Genomic DNA, 16,830 nt, shown 5'->3' with positions numbered 1-16,830 from the left:
TTCACACCTTTTCAGGCTCTTCACGTTTTTGAACAACACTTCATGCTCCTCCTAATTTTCAGACTGTTTCATGCTCATCTCATTTTTGACACCTTTTCAGGGTCTTCATATTTTTCAAACTTTTGAAGATCTTCATATTTTTCACACTTTTTCAGGCTCTTCATGTTTTGAACACTGCTTCATGCTCCTCCTATTTTTCAGACCGTTTCATTCTCCTCATGTTTTTCACACCTTTTGAAGCTCTTCATAATTTTCACACCTTTTCATGCTCTTCATGTTTTTGAACACCGTTTCATGCTCGTCCTATTTTTCAGACCATTTCAAGCTCCTCATATTTTTGAAACCTTTTGAAGCTCTTCATATTTTTCACACCTTTTCCGTCTCTTCTTGTTTTTCAACACCGCTTCTTGCTCCTCCTATTTTTCAGACCGTTTCATGCTCCTCATATTGTTGACACCTTTTGAAGCACTTCATATTTTTCACACCTCTTCAGGCTCTTCATATTTTTGAACGCCACTTCATGTTCCTCCTCTTTTTCACACCTTTTGAAGCTCTTCATATTTTTCACACCTTTTCAGGCTGTACATGTTTTTGAAGACCACTTCATGCTACTCATCTTTTTCAGATCGTTTCATGCTCCTGATATATTTCACACCGTTTGAAGCTCTTCATATTTTTCACACGTGTTCAGATTCTTCATGTTTTTGATCACCGTTTCATGCTCCTCCTATTTTTCAGACCGTTTCATGCTCCTCATATTTTTGACACCTTTTGAAGCTCTTCACATTTATCACACCTTTTCAGGCTCTTCATGTTTTTCAACACCGCTTCATGATCCTTCTATGTTTCAGAGCGTTTCATGCTCCTCATATTTTTGACACCTTTTGAAGCTCTTCACATTTTTCACACCTTTTCCGGCTCTTCATGTTTTTCAACTCCGCTTCATGCTCCTCCTATTTTTCAGATCGTTTCAGGCTCCGCATATTTTTGACTCCTTTTGAAGCTCTTCATATTTTTCACACATTTTCAGGCCCTTCATGTTTTTGAACACCGCTTCATGCTCCTCCTATTTTTCAGACGCTTCAGGCTGCTCGTATTTTTCAGACCGTTTCATGCTCCTCATATTTTTGACATTTTTTGAAGCTCTTCATATTTTTCACACCTTTTGAAGCTCTTCCTGTTTTTCACAGGTTTTCAGGCTCTTCATGTTTTACAACACCGCTTCATGCTCCTCCTATTTTTCCGACCGTTTCATGCTCATTTCTTTTTTGACACCTTTTGAAGGTCTTCATATTTTTCACACCTTTTGAAGCTCTTCATATTTTGCACTTCTTTTCAGGCTCTTCATGTTTTTTAACACCGCTTCATGCTCCTCATATTTTTCAGACCGTTTCATGCTCCTCATATTTTTGACATCTTTTGAAACTCTTCACGTTTTTCACACATTTTCAGGCTCTTCATGTTTTTCAACACCGCTTGATGATCTTCCTATATTTCAGACCGTTTCATGCTCCTCATATTTTTGACACCTTTTGAAGCTCTTCATATTTTTCACACCTTTTCAGACTCTTCATGTTTTTCAACACCGCTTCATGCTGCTCCTATTTTTCAGACCGTTTCATGCTCATCTCTTTTTTGACAACTTTTGAAGCTCTTCATATTTTCATACCTTTTGAAGCTCTTCATATTTTTCACACGTTTTCAGGCTCTTCATGTTTTTCAACACCGCTTCATGCTCCTCCTATTTTTCAGACCGTTTCACGCTCCTCATATTTTTGACACGTTTTGAAGCTCTTCATATTTTCACACCTTTTCAGGCTCTTCATATTTTTGAACACCACTTCATGTTCCTCCTGTTTTTCACACCTTTTGAAGCTCTCCATATTTTTCACACCTTTTCAGGCTGTACATGTTTTTGAAGACCACTTCATTCTCCTCATCTTTTTCAGACCATTTCATGCACCTCATATTTTTCACACCGTTTGAAGCTCTTCATATTTTTCACACGTTTTCAGATTCTTCATGTTTTTGATCACCGTTTCATGCTCCTCCTATTTTTCAGACCGTTACATGCTCCTCATATTTTTGACACCTTTTGAAGCTCTTCACATTTATCACACCTTTTCAGGCTCTTCATGTTTTTCAACACCACTTCTTGATCCACCTATATTTCAGAGCGTTTCATGCTCCTCATATTTTTGACACCTTTTGAAGCTCTTCACATTTTTCACAGCTTTTCCGGCTCTTCATGTTTTTCAACACCGCTTCATGCTCCTCCTATTTTTCAGACGGTTTCAGGCTGCTCGTATTTTTCAGACCGTTTCATGCTCCTCATATTTTTGACAATTTTATAAGCTCTTCATATTTTTCACACTTTTTCAGGCTCTTCATGTTTTTGAGCACCGCTTCATGCTCCTCCTATTTTTCAAACCTTTTGAAGCTCTTCATGTTTTTCACACCTTATCAGCCTCTTCATGTTTTTGAACATCTCATCATGCTCCTCTTATTTTTGACAATTTTATAAGCTCTTCATATTTTTCACACTTTTTCAGGCTCTTCATGTTTTTTAACACCGCTTCATGCTCCTCCTATTTTTCAAACCTTTTGAAGCTCTTCATATTTTTCACACCTTTTCAGGCTCTTCATATATTTCACACCTTTTCAGGCTCTTCATGTTTTTGAACACCATTTCATGCTCCCCCTATTTTTCAGACCGTTTCATGCTCTTCATATTTTTGACACCTTTTGAAGCTCTCCATATTTTTCACACCTTTTGAAGCTCTTCATATATTTCACACCTTTTCAGGCTCTTCATGTTTTTAAACACCGCTTCATGCTCCTCCTACTTTTCAGACTGTTTCATGCTCATCTCATTTTTGACACCTTTTCAGGGTCTTCATATTTTTCAAACTTTTGACGATCTTCATATTTTTCACACTTTTTCAGGCTCTTCATGTTTTGAACACTGCTTCATGCTCCTCCTATTTTTCAGACCGTTTCATTCTCCTCATGTTTTTCACACCTTTTGAAGCTCTTCATAATTTTCACACCTTTTCATGCTCTTCATATTTTTGAACACCGTTTCATGCTCGTCCTATTTTTCAGACCATTTCAAGCTCCTCATATTTTTGAAACCTTTTGAAGCTCTTCATATTTTTCACACCTTTTCAGGCTTTTCATGTATTTGAACACCGCTTCATGCTCCTCACATTTCTCACACCTTTTGAAGCTCTTCATATTTTTCTCACCTTTTCAGGCTCCTCATGTTTTTGAACACCGCTTCATGCTCCTCATATTTTTCAGACCGTTTCATGATCCTCATGTATTTCACACCTTTTGAACCTCTTCATATTTTTCACACCTTTTCAATGTATTCATGTTTTTGAACACTGTTTCATGCTGCTCCTGTTTTTCAACCATTTCATGATACTCATATTTTTGACACCTTTTGAAGCTCTTCATATTTTTCACACTTTTTCAGGCTGTTTATAGTTTTCAACACCGCTGCATGATTCTCCTATATTTGAGACCATTTCATGCTCCTAATATTTTTGACATTTTTTGAAGCTCTTCATATTTTTCACAACTTTTGAAGCTCTTCCTATTTTTCACAGGTTTTCAGGCTCTTCATGTTTTTCAACACCGCTTCATGCTCCTCCTATTGTTCCGACCGTTTCATGCTCATCTCATTTTTGACACCTTTTGAAGGTCTTCATGTTTTTCACACCTTTTGAAGCTCTTCATATTTTTCACTTCTTTTCAGGCTCTTCATGTTTTTTAACACCGCTTCATGCTCCACATATTTTTCAGATCGTTTCATGCTCCTCATATTTTTGACATCTTTTGAAGCTCTTCACGTTTTTCACACATTTTCAGGCTCTTCCTGTTTTTCAACACCGCTTGATGATCCTCCTATATTTCAGACCGTTTCATGCTCCTCATATTTTTGACACCTTTTGAAGCTCTTCATATTTTTCACACCTTTTCAGACTCTTCATGTTTTTCAACATAGCTTCATGCTGCTCCTATTTTTCAGACCGTTTCATGCTCATCTCTTTTTTGACAACTTTTGAAGCTCTTCATATTTTCATACCTTTTGAAGCTCTTCATATTTTTCACACGTTTTCAGGCTCTTCATGTTTTTCAACACCGCTTCATGCTCCTCCTATTTTTCAGACCGTTTCGTGCTCCTCATATTTTTGACACGTTTTGAATCTCTTCATATTTTTCACACCTTTTCCGTCTCTTCTTGTTTTTCAACACCGCTTCTTGCTCCTCCTATTTTTCAGACCGTTTCATGCTCCTCATATTGTTGACACCTTTTGAAGCACTTCATATTTTTCACACCTTTTCAGGCTCTTCATATTTTTGAACATCGCTTCATGTTCCTCCTGTTTTTCACACCTTTTGAAGCTCTTCATATTTTTCACACCTTTTCAGGCTCTTCAGGTTTTTGAACACCTCTTCATGCTCCTCCTATTTTTCAGACCGTTTCATGCTCCTCATGTATTTCACACCTTTTGAAGCTCTTCATATTTTTCACACCTTTTCAGGCTCTCCATGTTTCTGAACACCACTTCCTGCTCCTCCTATTTTTGAGGCCGTTTCATGCTCATCTCATTTTTGACACCTTCTGAAGCTCTTCATTTTTTTCACACCTTTTGAGCTCTTCATATTCTTCACACGTTTTCAGGCTCTTCATGTATTTCAATAACGCTTCTTACTCCTCCTATTTTTCAGAACGTATCATGCTCCTCATATTTTTGACACCTTTTGAAGCTCTTCACATTTATCACACCTTTTCAGGCTCTTCATGTTTTTCAACACCGCTTCATGATCCTCTTATATTTCAGACCGTTTCATGCTCCTCATATTTTTGACACCTTTTGAAGCTCTTCACATTTTTCACACCTTTTCCGGCTCTTCATGTTTTTCAACACCGCTTCATGCTCCTCCTATTTTTCAGATCGTTTCGGGCTCCGCATATTTTTGACTCCTTTTGAAGCTCTTCATATTTTTCACACGTTTTCAGGCCCTTCATGTTTTTGAACACCGCTTCATGCTCCTCCTATTTTTCAGACGTTTTCAGGCTGCTCGTATTTTTCAGACCGTTTCATGCTCCTCATATTTTTGACAATTTTATAAGCTCTTCATATTTTTCACACTTTTTCAGGCTCTTCATGTTTTTGAACACCGCTTCATGCTCCTCCTATTTTTCAAACCTTTTGAAGCTCTTAATCTTTTTCACGCCTTATCAGCCTCTTCATGTTTTTGAACATCTCTCCATGCTCCTCATATTTTTGACAATTTTATAAGCTCTTCATATTTATCACACTTTTTCAGGCTCTTCATGTTTTTGAACACCGCTTCATCCTCCTCCTATTTTTTAAACCTTTTGAAGCTCTTCATATTTTTCACACTTTTTCAGGCTCTTCATGTTTTGAACACCGCTTCATGCTCCTCCTATTTTTCAGACCGTTTCATGCTCCTCAGGTATTTCACACCTTTTCAAGCTCTTCATATTTTTCACAACTTTTCAGGCTCTTCACGTTTTTGAACAACACTTCATACTCCTCCTACTTTTCAGACTGTTTCATGCTCATCTCATTTTTGACACCTTTTCAGGGTCTTCATATTTTTCAAACTTTTGAACATCTTCATATTTTTCACACTTTTTCAGGCTCTTCATGTTTTGAACACTGCTTCATGCTCCTCCTATTTTTCAGACCGTTTCATTCTCCTCATGTTTTTGACAACTTTTGAAGCTCTTCATAAATTTCACACCTTTTCATTCTCTTCATGTTTTTGAACACCATTTCATGCTCCTCCTATTTTTCAGACCTTTTCATGCTCCTCATGTATTTCACACGTTTTGAAGGTCTTCATATTTTTCACACCTTTTCAGGCTCTTCATGTTTGTGAACACTGCTTCATGCTCCTCCTATTTTTCAGACCGTTTCAAGCTCCTCATATTTTTGACACTTTTTGAAGCTCTTCATATTTTTCACACCTTTTTAGGCTCTCCATGTTTCTGAACACCACTTCATGCTCCTCCTATTTTTCAGACCGTATCATGCTTCTCATATTTTTCACACCTTTTGAAGCTCTTCATATTTTTCACAGCTTTTCAGGCTGCACATGATTTTGAACACGACTTCATGCTCCTCATCTTTTTCAGTCTGTTTCATGCTCCTCATATTTTTCACACCGTTTGAAGCTCTTCATATTTTTCACACGTTTTCAGGCTCTTCATGTTTTTGATCACCGTTTCATGCTCCTCCTATTTTTCAGACCGTTTCATGCTCCTCATATTTTTGACCATTTTATAAGCTCTTCATAATTTTCACACTTTTTTAGGCTCTTCATGTTTTTTAACACCGCTTCATGCTCCTCCTATTTTTCAAACTTTTGGAAGCTCTTCATGTTTTTCACACCTTATCAGACTCTTCATGTTTTTGAACACCTCTTCATGCTACTCCTATTTTTCAGACCTTTTCATGCTCCTCATGTATTTCACACGTTTTGAAGCTCTTCATATTTTTCACACCTTTTCAGACTCTTCATGTTTTTGAACACTGCTTCATGCTCCTCCTATTCTTCAGACCGTTTCAAGCCCTCATATTTTTGACACCTTTTGAAGCTCTTCATATTTTTCACACCTTTTCAGTCTCTTCATGTTTTTCAACTCCACTCATGCTCCTCCTCTTTTTGTGACCTTTTCATGCTCCTCATATTTTTGACACCTTTTGAAGCTCTTCATATTTTTCACACCTTTTGATGCTCTTCATATTTTTCACAGCTTTTCAGGGTCTTCAAGTTTTTCAACACTGTTTCATTCTCCTCCTATTTTTCAGACCGTTTCATGCTCATCTCATTTTTGACACCTTTTGAAGCTCTTCATATTTTTCACACCTTTTGAAGCTCTTCATATTTTACACGTTTTCAGGCTCTTCAAGTTTTTCAACATCGCTTCATGCTCCTCCTATTTTTCATACCGTTTCATGCTCCTCATATTTTTGACACGTTTTGAGGCTCTTCATAATTTTCACACCATTTTAGGCTCTTCATGTTTTTGAACACCGTTTCATGCTCCTCGTATTTTTCACACCTTTTAAAGCTCTTCATATTTTCACACCTTTTCAGGCTCTCATGTTTTTGAACACAGCTTCATGCTCCTCCTATTTTTTATACCGTTTCATGATACTCATGTATTTCACACCTTTTGAAGCTCTTCATATTTTTCACACCTTTTCAGGCTGTACATGTTTCTGAAGACCACTTCATGCTCCTCATCTTTTTCAGACCGTTTCATGCTCCTGATATTTTTCACACCGTTTGAAGCTCTTCATATTATTCACACGTTTTCAGATTCTTCATGTTTTTGATCAACGTTTCATGCTCCTCATATTTTTGACACCTTTTGAAGCTCTTCACATTTATCACACCTTTTCAGGCTCTTCATGTTTTTCAACACCGCTTCTTGCTCCTCCATTTTTCACACCCTTTCATGCTTCTCATGTATTTCACACCTTTTGAAACTCTTCATATTTTTCACACCTTTTCAATGTCTTCATGTTTTTGAACACTGTTTCATGCTGCTCCTGTTTTTCAGACCATTTCATGATACTCATATTTTTGACACCTTTTGAAGCTCTTCATATTTTTCACACATTTTCAGGCTGTTTATAGTTTTCAAAACCGCTGCATGATTCTCCTATATTTGAGACCATTTCATGCTCCTCATATTTTTGACATTTTTTGAAGCTCTTCATATTTTTGACACCTTTTGAAGCTCTTCATATTTTTCACACATTTTCAGGCTCTTCATGTTTTTCAACACCGCTTCATGCTGCTCCTATTTTTCAGACCGTTTCATGCTCATCTCTTTTTTGACAACTTTTGAAGCTCTTCATATTTTCATACCTTTTGAAGCTCTTCATATTTTTCACACGTTTTCAGGCTCTTCATGTTTTTCAACACCGCTTCATGCTCCTCCTATTTTTCAGACCGTTTCATGCTCCTCATATTTTTGACACCTTTTGAAGCTCTTCTTATTTTTCACACCTTTTCAGACTCTTCATGTTTTTCAACACCGCTTCATGCTGCTCCTATTTTTCAGACCGTTTCATGCTCATCTCTTTTTTGACAACTTTTGAAGCTCTTCATATTTTCATACCTTTTGAAGCTCTTCATATTTTTCACACGTTTTCAGGCTCTTCATGTTTTTCAACACCGCTTCATGCTCCTCCTATTTTTCAGACCGTTTCATGCTCCTCATATTTTTGACACCTTTTGAAGCTCTTCATATTTTTCACACCTTTTCAGACTCTTCATGTTTTTCAACACCGCTTCATGCTGCTCCTATTTTTCAGACCGTTTCATGCTCATCTCTTTTTTGACAACTTTTGAAGCTCTTCATATTTTCATACCTTTTGAAGCTCTTCATATTTTCCACACGTTTTCAGGCTCTTCATGTTTTTCAACACCGCTTCATGCTCCTCCTATTTTTCAGACCGTTTCACGCTCCTCATATTTTTGACACGTTTTGAAGCTCTTCATATTTTCACACCTTTTCCGTCTCTTCTTGTTTTTCAACACCGCTTCTTGCTCCTCCTATTTTTCAGACCGTTTCATGCTCCTCATATTGTTGACACCTTTTGAAGCACTTCATAGTTTTCACACCTTTTCAGGCTCTTCATATTTTTGAACACCACTTCATGTTCCTCCTGTTTTTCACACCTTTTGAAGCTCTCCATATTTTTCACACCTTTTCAGGCTGTACATGTTTTTGAAGACCACTTCATGCTCCTCATCTTTTTCAGACCATTTCATGCACCTCATATTTTTCACACCGTTTGAAGCTCTTCATATTTTTCACACGTTTTCAGATTCTTCATGTTTTTGATCACCGTTTCATGCTCCTCCTATTTTTCAGACCGTTTCATGCTCCTCATATTTTTGACACCTTTTGAAGCTCTTCACATTTATCACACCTTTTCAGGCTCTTCATGTTTTTCAACACCACTTCATGATCCACCTATATTTCAGAGCGTTTCATGCTCCTCATATTTTTGACACCTTTTGAAGCTCTTCACATTTTTCACACCTTTTCCGGCTCTTCATGGTTTTCAACACCGCTTCATGCTCCTCCTATTTTTCAGATTGTTTCAGGCTCCGCATATATTTGACTCCTTTTTAAGCTCTTCATATTTTTCACACGTTTTCAGGCCCTTCATGTTTTGGAACACCGCTTCATGCTCCTCCTATTTTTCAGACGGTTTCAGGCTGCTCGTATTTTTCAGACCGTTTCATGCTCCTCATATTTTTGACAATTTTATAAACTCTTCATATTTTTCACACTTTTTCAGGCTCTTCATGTTTTTGAGCACCGCTTCATGCTCCTCCTATTTTTCAAACCTTTTGAAGCTCTTCATGTTTTTCACACCTTATCAGCCTCTTCATGTTTTTGAACATCTCTTCATGCTCCTCTTATTTTTGACAATTTTATAAGCTCTTCATATTTTTCACACTTTTTCAGGCTCTTCATGTTTTTGAACACCGCTTCATGCTCCTCCTATTTTTCAAACCTTTTGAAGCTCTTCATATTTTTCACACTTTTTCAGGCTCTTCATGTTTTGAACACCGCTTCATGCTCCTCCTATTTTTCAGACCGTTTCATGCTCCTCAGGTATTTCACACCTTTTCAAGCTCTTCATATTTTTCACACCTTTTCAGGCTCTTCACGTTTTTGAACAACACTTCATGCTCCTCCTAATTTTCAGACTGTTTCATGCTCATCTCATTTTTGACACCTTTTCAGGGTCTTCATATTTTTCAAAGTTTTGAAGATCTTCATATTTTTCACACTTTTTCAGGCTCTTCATGTTTTGAACACTGCTTCATGCTCCTCCTATTTTTCAGACCGTTTCATTCTCCTCATGTTTTTCACACCTTTTGAAGCTCTTCATAATTTTCACACCTTTTCATGCTCTTCATGTTTTTGAACACCGTTTCATGCTCGTCCTATTTTTCAGATCATTTCAAGCTCCTCATATTTTTGAAACCTTTTGAAGCTCTTCATATTTTTCACACCTTTTCCGTCTCTTCTTGTTTTTCAACACCGCTTCTTGCTCCTCCTATTTTTCAGACTGTTTCATCCTCCTCTTATTTTTGACAATTTTATAAGCTCTTCATATTTTTCACACTTTTTCAGGCTCTTCATGTTTTTGAACACCGCTTCATGCTCCTCCTATTTTTCAAACCTTTTGAAGCTCTTAATGTTTTTCACGCCTTAACATCCTCTTCATGTTTTTGAACATCTCTCCATGCTCCTCATATTTTTGACAATTTTATAAGCTCTTCATATTTATCACACTTTTTCAGGCTCTTCATGTTTTTGAACACCGCTTCATCCTCCTCCTATTTTTCAAACCTTTTGAAGCTCTTCATATTTTTCACACATTTTCAGGCTCTTCATGTTTTTGAACACCGCTTCATGCTCCTCCTATTTTTCAAACCTTTTGAAGCTCTTAATGTTTTTCACGCCTTAACATCCTCTTCATGTTTTTGAACATCTCTCCATGCTCCTCATATTTTGGACAATTTTATAAGCTCTTCATATTTATCACACTTTTTTCAGGCTCTTCATGTTTTTGAGCACCGCTTCATGCTCCTCCTATTTTTCAAACCTTTTGAAGCTCTTCATGTTTTTCACACCTTATCAGCCTCTTCATGTTTTTGAACATCTCTTCATGCTCCTCTTATTTTTGACAATTTTATAAGCTCTTCATATTTTTCACACTTTTTCAGGCTCTTCATGTTTTTGAGCACCGCTTCATGCTCCTCCTATTTTTCAAACCTTTTGAAGCTCTTCATGTTTTTCACACTTTTTCAGGCTCTTCATGTTTTGAACACCGCTTCATGCTCCTCCTATTTTTCAAACCTTTTGAAGCTCTTAATGTTTTTCACGCCTTAACATCCTCTTCATATTTTTGAACATCTCTCCATGCTCCTCATATTTTTGACAATTTTATAAGCTCTTCATATTTATCACACTTTTTCAGGCTCTTCATGTTTTTGAACACCGCTTCATCCTCCTCCCATTTTTCAAACCTTTTGAAGCTCTTCATATTTTTCACACTTTTTCAGGCTCTTCATGTTTTTGAACACCGCTTCATGCTCCTCCTATTTTTCAAACCTTTTGAAGCTCTTCATATTTTTCACACTTTTTCAGGCTCTTCATGTTTTGAACACCGCTTCATGCTCCTCCTATTTTTCAGACCGTTTCATGCTCCTCAGGTATTTCACACCTTTTCAAGCTCTTCATATTTTTCACACCTTTTCAGGCTCTTCACGTTTTTGAACAACACTTCATGCTCCTCCTAATTTTCAGACTGTTTCATGCTCATCTCATTTTTGACACCTTTTCAGGGTCTTCATATTTTTCAAACTTTTGAAGATCTTCATATTTTTCACACTTTTTCAGGCTCTTCATGTTTTGAACACTGCTTCATGCTCCTCCTATTTTTCAGACCGTTTCATTCTCCTCATGTTTTTCACACCTTTTGAAGCTCTTCATAATTTTCACACCTTTTCATGCTCTTCATGTTTTTGAACACCGTTTCATGCTCGTCCTATTTTTCAGATTATTTCAAGCTCCTCATATTTTTGAAACCTTTTGAAGCTCTTCATATTTTTCACACCTTTTCCGTCTCTTCTTGTTTTTCAACACCGCTTCTTGCTCCTCCTATTTTTCAGACTGTTTCATGCTCCTCATATTGTTGACACCTTTTGAAGCACTTCATATTTTTGACACCTTTTCAGGCTCTTCATATTTTTGAACGCTGCTTCATGTTCCTCCTGTTTTTCACACCTTTTGAAGCTCTTCATATTTTTCACACCTTTTCAGGCTGTACATGTTTCTGAAGACCACTTCATGCTCCTCATCTTTTTCAGACCGTTTCATGCTCCTGATATTTTTCACACCGTTTGAAGCTCTTCATATTTTTCACACGTTTTCAGATTCTTCATGTTTTTGATCACCGTTTCATGCTCCTCCTATTTTTCAGACCGTTTCATGCTCCTCATATTTTTGACCATTTTATAAGCTCTTCATAATTTTCACACTTTTTTAGGCTCTTCATGTTTTTTAACACCGCTTCATGCTCCTCCTATTTTTCAAACTTTTTGAAGCTCTTCATGTTTTTCACACCTTATCAGACTCTTCATGTTTTTGAACACCTCTTCATGCTACTCCTATTTTCCAGACCTTTTCATGCTCCTCATGTATTTCACACGTTTTGAAGCTCTTCATATTTTTCACACCTTTTCAGACTCTTCATGTTTTTGAACACTGCTTCATGCTCCTCCTATTCTTCAGACCGTTTCAAGCCCTCATATTTTTGACACCTTTTGAAGCTCTTCATATTTTTCACACCTTTTCAGTCTCTTCATGTTTTTCAACTCCACTCATGCTCCTCCTCTTTTTGTGACCTTTTCATGCTCCTCATATTTTTGACACCTTTTGAAGCTCTTCATATTTTTCACACCTTTTGATGCTCTTCATATTTTTCACAGCTTTTCAGGGTCTTCAAGTTTTTCAACACTGTTTCATTCTCCTCCTATTTTTCAGACCGTTTCATGCTCATCTCATTTTTGACACCTTTTGAAGCTCTTCATATTTTTCACACCTTTTGAAGCTCTTCATATTTTACACGTTTTCAGGCTCTTCAAGTTTTTCAACATCGCTTCATGCTCCTCCTATTTTTCATACCGTTTCATGCTCCTCATATTTTTGACACGTTTTGAGGCTCTTCATAATTTTCACACCATTTTAGGCTCTTCATGTTTTTGAACACCGTTTCATGCTCCTCGTATTTTTCACACCTTTTAAAGCTCTTCATATTTTCACACCTTTTCAGGCTCTCATGTTTTTGAACACAGCTTCATGCTCCTCCTATTTTTTATACCGTTTCATGATACTCATGTATTTCACACCTTTTGAAGCTCTTCATATTTTTCACACCTTTTCAGGCTGTACATGTTTCTGAAGACCACTTCATGCTCCTCATCTTTTTCAGACCGTTTCATGCTCCTGATATTTTTCACACCGTTTGAAGCTCTTCATATTATTCACACGTTTTCAGATTCTTCATGTTTTTGATCAACGTTTCATGCTCCTCATATTTTTGACACCTTTTGAAGCTCTTCACATTTATCACACCTTTTCAGGCTCTTCATGTTTTTCAACACCGCTTCTTGCTCCTCCATTTTTCACACCCTTTCATGCTTCTCATGTATTTCACACCTTTTGAAACTCTTCATATTTTTCACACCTTTTCAATGTCTTCATGTTTTTGAACACTGTTTCATGCTGCTCCTGTTTTTCAGACCATTTCATGATACTCATATTTTTGACACCTTTTGAAGCTCTTCATATTTTTCACACATTTTCAGGCTGTTTATAGTTTTCAAAACCGCTGCATGATTCTCCTATATTTGAGACCATTTCATGCTCCTCATATATTTGACATTTTTTGAAGCTCTTCATATTTTTGACACCTTTTGAAGCTCTTCTTATTTTTCACACCTTTTCAGACTCTTCATGTTTTTCAACACCGCTTCATGCTGCTCCTATTTTTCAGACCGTTTCATGCTCATCTCTTTTTTGACAACTTTTGAAGCTCTTCATATTTTCATACCTTTTGAAGCTCTTCATATTTTTCACACGTTTTCAGGCTCTTCATGTTTTTCAACACCGCTTCATGCTCCTCCTATTTTTCAGACCGTTTCATGCTCCTCATATTTTTGACACCTTTTGAAGCTCTTCATATTTTTCACACCTTTTCAGACTCTTCATGTTTTTCAACACCGCTTCATGCTGCTCCTATTTTTCAGACCGTTTCATGCTCATCTCTTTTTTGACAACTTTTGAAGCTCTTCATATTTTCATACCTTTTGAAGCTCTTCATATTTTCCACACGTTTTCAGGCTCTTCATGTTTTTCAACACCGCTTCATGCTCCTCCTATTTTTCAGACCGTTTCACGCTCCTCATATTTTTGACACGTTTTGAAGCTCTTCATATTTTCACACCTTTTCCGTCTCTTCTTGTTTTTCAACACCGCTTCTTGCTCCTCCTATTTTTCAGACCGTTTCATGCTCCTCATATTGTTGACACCTTTTGAAGCACTTCATAGTTTTCACACCTTTTCAGGCTCTTCATATTTTTGAACACCACTTCATGTTCCTCCTGTTTTTCACACCTTTTGAAGCTCTCCATATTTTTCACACCTTTTCAGGCTGTACATGTTTTTGAAGACCACTTCATGCTCCTCATCTTTTTCAGACCATTTCATGCACCTCATATTTTTCACACCGTTTGAAGCTCTTCATATTTTTCACACGTTTTCAGATTCTTCATGTTTTTGATCACCGTTTCATGCTCCTCCTATTTTTCAGACCGTTTCATGCTCCTCATATTTTTGACACCTTTTGAAGCTCTTCACATTTATCACACCTTTTCAGGCTCTTCATGTTTTTCAACACCACTTCATGATCCACCTATATTTCAGAGCGTTTCATGCTCCTCATATTTTTGACACCTTTTGAAGCTCTTCACATTTTTCACACCTTTTCCGGCTCTTCATGTTTTTCAACACCGCTTCATGCTCCTCCTATTTTTCAGATTGTTTCAGGCTCCGCATATATTTGACTCCTTTTTAAGCTCTTCATATTTTTCACACGTTTTCAGGCCCTTCATGTTTTGGAACACCGCTTCATGCTCCTCCTATTTTTCAGACGGTTTCAGGCTGCTCGTATTTTTCAGACCGTTTCATGCTCCTCATATTTTTGACAATTTTATAAACTCTTCATATTTTTCACACTTTTTCAGGCTCTTCATGTTTTTGAGCACCGCTTCATGCTCCTCCTATTTTTCAAACCTTTTGAAGCTCTTCATGTTTTTCACACCTTATCAGCCTCTTCATGTTTTTGAACATCTCTTCATGCTCCTCTTATTTTTGACAATTTTATAAGCTCTTCATATTTTTCACACTTTTTCAGGCTCTTCATGTTTTTGAACACCGCTTCATGCTCCTCCTATTTTTCAAACCTTTTGAAGCTCTTCATATTTTTCACACTTTTTCAGGCTCTTCATGTTTTGAACACCGCTTCATGCTCCTCCTATTTTTCAGACCGTTTCATGCTCCTCAGGTATTTCACACCTTTTCAAGCTCTTCATATTTTTCACACCTTTTCAGGCTCTTCACGTTTTTGAACAACACTTCATGCTCCTCCTAATTTTCAGACTGTTTCATGCTCATCTCATTTTTGACACCTTTTCAGGGTCTTCATATTTTTCAAAGTTTTGAAGATCTTCATATTTTTCACACTTTTTCAGGCTCTTCATGTTTTGAACACTGCTTCATGCTCCTCCTATTTTTCAGACCGTTTCATTCTCCTCATGTTTTTCACACCTTTTGAAGCTCTTCATAATTTTCACACCTTTTCATGCTCTTCATGTTTTTGAACACCGTTTCATGCTCGTCCTATTTTTCAGATCATTTCAAGCTCCTCATATTTTTGAAACCTTTTGAAGCTCTTCATATTTTTCACACCTTTTCCATCTCTTCTTGTTTTTCAACACCGCTTCTTGCTCCTCCTATTTTCAGACTGTTTCATGCTCCTCTTATTTTTGACAATTTTATAAGCTCTTCATATTTTTCACACTTTTTCAGGCTCTTCATGTTTTTGAACACCGCTTCATGCTCCTCCTATTTTTCAAACCTTTTGAAGCTCTTAATGTTTTTCACGCCTTAACATCCTCTTCATGTTTTTGAACATCTCTCCATGCTCCTCATATTTTTGACAATTTTATAAGCTCTTCATATTTATCACACTTTTTCAGGCTCTTCATGTTTTTGAACACCGCTTCATCCTCCTCCTATTTTTCAAACCTTTTGAAGCTCTTCATATTTTTCACACATTTTCAGGCTCTTCATGTTTTTGAACACCGCTTCATGCTCCTCCTATTTTTCAAACCTTTTGAAGCTCTTAATGTTTTTCACGCCTTAACATCCTCTTCATGTTTTTGAACATCTCTCCATGCTCCTCATATTTTGGACAATTTTATAAGCTCTTCATATTTATCACACTTTTTCAGGCTCTTCATGTTTTTGAGCACCGCTTCATGCTCCTCCTATTTTTCAAACCTTTTGAAGCTCTTCATGTTTTTCACACCTTATCAGCCTCTTCATGTTTTTGAACATCTCTTCATGCTCCTCTTATTTTTGACAATTTTATAAGCTCTTCATATTTTTCACACTTTTTCAGGCTCTTCATGTTTTTGAGCACCGCTTCATGCTCCTCCTATTTTTCAAACCTTTTGAAGCTCTTCATGTTTTTCACACTTTTTCAGGCTCTTCATGTTTTGAACACCGCTTCATGCTCCTCCTATTTTTCAAACCTTTTGAAGCTCTTAATGTTTTTCACGCCTTAACATCCTCTTCATATTTTTGAACATCTCTCCATGCTCCTCATATTTTTGACAATTTTATAAGCTCTTCATATTTATCACACTTTTTCAGGCTCTTCATGTTTTTGAACACCGCTTCATCCTCCTCCCATTTTTCAAACCTTTTGAAGCTCTTCATATTTTTCACACTTTTTCAGGCTCTTCATGTTTTTGAACACCGCTTCATGCTCCTCCTATTTTTCAAACCTTTTGAAGCTCTTCATATTTTTCACACTTTTTCAGGCTCTTCATGTTTTGAACACCGCTTCATGCTCCTCCTATTTTTCAGACCGTTTCATGCTCCTCAGGTATTTCACA

Source organism: Dama dama, chromosome 4 (assembly GCF_033118175.1).
Source record: "Dama dama isolate Ldn47 chromosome 4, ASM3311817v1, whole genome shotgun sequence".
Classification (NCBI taxonomy): domain Eukaryota; kingdom Metazoa; phylum Chordata; class Mammalia; order Artiodactyla; family Cervidae; genus Dama; species Dama dama.
This window is presented reverse-complemented; position numbering follows the sequence as displayed.